Source organism: Salvelinus sp. IW2-2015, linkage group LG19, assembly GCF_002910315.2.
Source record: "Salvelinus sp. IW2-2015 linkage group LG19, ASM291031v2, whole genome shotgun sequence".
NCBI lineage: Eukaryota > Metazoa > Chordata > Actinopteri > Salmoniformes > Salmonidae > Salvelinus > Salvelinus sp. IW2-2015.
In genome coordinates this window covers 21209659-21214771 of record NC_036859.1, presented here as the reverse complement: position 1 = coordinate 21214771, position 5113 = coordinate 21209659, and positions in this window count along the sequence as shown.

Sequence of the window (5113 nt, the reverse complement as noted above, 5' to 3'; positions counted from 1 at the left end):
GGGGGGGGGGGGAGCCAGAATGAGTCCTTTGCCTCAGTTTAACTTACATTAATGTATGCATCATTTGTTTTTCGGGGGGCGGCCCCCCCGCCAGTTTGGCTAAATTTTTTTTTTGGGGGGGGTTTGGGGGGGGGGGGGCTGTTCAACAAAGGACTGCAGTGGTGCTGTCTCTACAGGCTCCTTCTCTGGCCATAAAGAAGGCAATTAGTATTGACGATTATGAAATGTTTTTGCCTTTTTAAAAGGGATCAGATCCCAACTTAATCCACAGATAAGACTTGAATAGGCTATGGAAATCATGCATAGTACTAGCATTCATTCAATCTGCCTACATGAAAGGCTTTCTCCCACAAGGCAGAACACTTCATTTTCCAAAATGGCTTCCCTAAAAACATACATGTTAATGCAACGCTGGGAGTGTTTTAATCTCTTAGTTTCATCTGGGATATTTTGTACTATTTCAAGAAGAAGTAGCAGAGGTGGTAGTGCTACTACTACAACAACTACTACTACTACTACTACTAGTACTAGTAGTAGTAATAGTAGTAGTGGTAGGTGTAGAAAAAGGTATACTGGTATACTGGCAGTTGTAAGGATTATGAGGTAGTTCAATTTAAGTACTATTACTCATCCAGCTAATATAGCTTTTTCTTTTCTTTGAAACTGCCGGCCATACCAGTTTCCTCTGCCTCTTACATTTGCCAGGTTGAGTGACACAGTTGTGCCGTGAGATGTCATATCGATCGGGTCTGAGCACTCATCTCCCAGGCATGTTCCTTCCCCCTGCTCCGTCTCAGTGCCACAACGTTTAATGCGGGGAGGCAGGAGGAATTTTCTGATTAATAAAGATATTATGCAAATGCACATTCCTGCCTGCCTTGCAGCCCTGAGATGAGGGGGAACGCGAAGCATGCTGTTCGGATTGGGAGCCACAGGAATGACAGTAGCTGAGGTAGATGGTGAAATGACTAGTCAGCAAGGTGCCATAAATTTTAGAATGTTTTCTTGGAACCAACATGTCAGGTATTATAAACTGCTGTGTGTTCGGGTTCGAGCCCTGAATGCTGATTAGCTGAAAGACGTTGTATATTAGACCGTATACCATGGGTATGACGAAACATACATTTTTACTGCTCTAATTACATTGGTAACCAGTTTATAATAGTAATAAGGCACGTTGGGTGTTTGTGATATATGGCCAATATACCACGACTAAGGCTGTGTCCTAGCACTCCGTCTTGCGTCGTGCTTAAGAACAGCCCTTAGCCGTGGTATATTTGCCATATACCACACTCCCTCTGGCCTTATTGCTTAATTGGCCACAGGCTGCTGCAGGAAGGGTCATGTTCACTTCTATCTCTTTCTTACTGTACTATACTCTTTCCACCTCAACCAGACAACAATTACCACCACGCTTTCTTCTCGCTCTACTGCGTGCACGTGGGTCTCATTCTGTCTGTGCTCCCTGTCTCTTCAAGGCTAGACTGGCGGTGCCACTGAGTCGGTCCTGGCTGGGACTTTCCCCCAGAAAAGAGAAAGAGAGAGCATTCTTGTCTCTAGCATGATCCCGTTCATTTTTGTCGTCCTACAATGTTCATATTTTCATCATTAGATCCCCTCCCATGGCCATCCCACCACAGCACGCCAAGCTTCGTCAGTACGACTAGGCCCAGGCTCTCCCCATTATTATCAAGCTGACGTCTTGCCTGAGTCCTTTGACTCCTCCTTCTCCTCTGACAGCCGGGCATTTCCCATCCACGGCAATGGGCCATGCACTCTCTCCTTCACAGCTCCCCACTCCTAGTAGCATAGCTCTCTTGTTGTAGTCCTCTCTCATAAGTATGCCCAGCGGACTGTTGTCTAGGGCCAGGGGCTGGCTGGTAGCTCGGACCTAGTGGCCAGCCTCCTCCTGGGAGACAGTGGAGGCCTTTGTTCCCCTATCAGGCCTCACATTCCCAGAGCAGCCATGGGTCCCTGGAAGGCAAAGTTCATGGGGAGGGATACAGCTCCATTCTCCTACACCATGGTTTCCAAATCCCGCCCCAAGGCATACCTATTGAGTGCAGGGCAAGGGATGTGGCTCAAGCCCTCGTTAAATAGGGCAGTCTCAGACAATGGCTTTGGACAGAGGTGCTTGAGGTAGTTGTTACGCATCTAAGGAGCCATTTGAAAGACATGCAGTTTGGCACCAAAGGATTAGACTATTACATAAAGGGTCAATGCATCTAGATTGGAGAGCGGAGGCAGCCATGGATGGAAAAAATAATAATTTCAAGACTTATGTTTAAAAGAAAGAAAGAAAGGTAAATGGGGGCTTTGAGCTGAAATAGTACTGTATATAGTCTTATCATGAAAAATAGACAGCTATTTTTTTTAAACACACTAGTGTTCAAAAGTTTGGGGTCACTTAGAAAAAGTCGCAAGGTGGCTCTAACCAGAACAGAAAGAGGAATGGGAGCCCCCGGTGCACAACTGAGCAAGAGGACAAGTACATTAGTGTCTAGTTTTAGAAACAGACGCCTCAAGTCCTCAACTGGCAGCTTCATAAAGAGTACCGGAAAACACCAGTCTCAACATGTCATGCTGGCATGAATGATTGGAGAACAGACGCAGGAATGCATAATAGGGTTTTAAATTGTACCCAAATTATGGAGTGCCTGTAACGTCTGACCAGAGTTCTTATGTGTTTTGCTTGTTTAGTGTTGGTCAGGACGTGAGCTGGGTGGGAATTCTATGTTGTGTGTCTAGTTTGTCTGTTTCTGTGTCCAGCCTAATATGGTTCTCAATCAGAGGCAGCTGTCAATCGTTGTCCTGATTGAGAATCATATATGAGAGGCTTGTTTTGTGTTGGGATTTTGTGGGTGATTGTTTCCTGTCTCTGTGTTTTGTCTGCACCAGATAGGGCTGTCTCGGTTTTCACATTTGTTATTTTGTTACTTGTATTAGTGTTACCGTTATTCGTCTAATTAAACATGTTGAACACTAGCCGCGCTGCATTTTGGTCCTCTCCTTCACCTATGGAAGAAAACCGTGACAGTGCCGTGTAAAGCACGGGGACGAAGACCAAACAAACACATAACAAAACACAGGGTGAAACCCAAACAAAAGAGCGAGGAGTACCATAAATATATAACACATGCGCACAATGATTAACACACGGGATGAGACCTGTAATCATCTGCGCAATCCACAAGGCACGAAATCCCAAAATACACAGGACAGGTACTCACACGCACCAACGGACATTGTAAACATTTGTGGACAGCCCAATGGAAACCAAAGGGCACACTATAACAGGTACTAATCAGTGGGAATAGAGGACAGGTGTGCGTAATGAAAGTTCCGGAGATTTGCGGGTACTATTTAATGAAGCTTGTGAGGCGTCTGTTTCTCAAACTAGACACTCTAATGTACTTGTCCACTTGCTCAGTTGTGCACCGGGGCCTCCCACCCTCTTTCTATTCTGGTTAGAAGCCACCTGTGCTGTTCGGTGAAGGGCGTAGTACACAGCGTTGTACGAGATCTTCAGTTTCTTGGTAATTTCTCGCATGGAAAAGCCTTCATTTCTCAAAACAAGAATAGACTGACGAGTTTCAGAAGAAAGTTCTTTGTTTCTGCCCATTTTGAGCCTGTAATCGAATCCACAAATGCTGATGCTCCAGATACTCAACTAGTCTAAAGAAGGACAGTTTTATTGCTTCTTTAATTAGTACAACAGTTTTCAGCTGGTGCTAACATAATTGCAAAATGGTTTTCTAATGATCAATTAGCCTTTTAAAATTATCAAACTTGGATTAGCTAGCACAACGTGCCATTGGAACACAGGAGTGATGGTTGCTGATAATGGGCCTCTGTACGCCTATGTAGATATTCCATTAAAAATCAGCCGTTTCCAGCTACAATAGTCATTTATAACATTACCAATGTCTACACTGTATTTCTGATCAATTTGATGTTATTTTAATGGACCAACAAAAAGTGATTTTCTTTCAAAAACAAGGACTTTCTAAGTGACCCCAAACTTTTGAACGGTAGTGTTACATACAACAATACCTATCATAGCTTGTGACATCTGACTGTCCAGAATAAATCCACAGTAGTAAATAAAGACGTACATACACCCTGATGGTTCACAATGTATTTTTCCATTCCCTTAGAGGAAAATGTTAAATCTGAGGCAGAGCCCCCTGGCCGCTGTTGTTCCCCCATCCAAAAGAATTGAGCAGACACTTCAGGCTAGGCCATGATGTCCCCACGAGGATTTGTTTAATGGAAATTTTGTGTAAGAAGTACATCCCCTGAGTACACTGAGCTGTAACAAATCACAAAAGACGTGCTCCAAAGTATGACATTTACCCGCTGCTGCATCACAAATCATTCACTCCAGGATTATACCAACCATTGCACACGGGTCCAGCCAACCATCACCGTAAAATATGTTCCCCTCCAACACCACCCTCTCTTCTCTTTCCTTCTCCTTATCCTCCACACTCGACCATAAACACTCTAATTTCTACTAAATACCAAGTCCCAATGATGGACAGGTTCTTAATAAAATGATTGACGTGTTCTAATTGGATATAAGCCCAGTGGGACAAGATGTTCTGTTCAAATATGTTTAGTTCAGCGCTGTGGGATTGTGAAGTGAACATCGAGCTATACTGTATGTGCAGTATAGGCAGGTGTACAAATAACATACAGTACTTACGTATAACGATGATCCCGATAAGAAAAAGGTGAGGCTTTGACCCGGCGGCTGTAGCATTACACAAGTCTGTGCTCTGTTGGAGGAGAGACTGTGAGGAAAGTTAGCCCAGGAGGAGCGTGAGATGGGAGGAGGCTGATCCAGAGAGGTGGTGGGTATTATGTTTCTGATGTGGACGGGAATGAGCTCCGACAGCTAGACTAAGGATGGAGGAAGGAGCTTATTTCACGGCTGATTTGTTTTTAATATCTGGAGCAACACAGGAGAGAGCATGTGTGGTAGAGGGCTAAGGAGAGGGGGATCGAAGCCAGGCAGTGGAAGAGAGAGGCAGGGATTGGAGAGAGGATGAGAGTTGTGTGGTGGGAGGAAGGGATACATTGAAATGTTGGAGAGAAGAAGAAGAAGAAG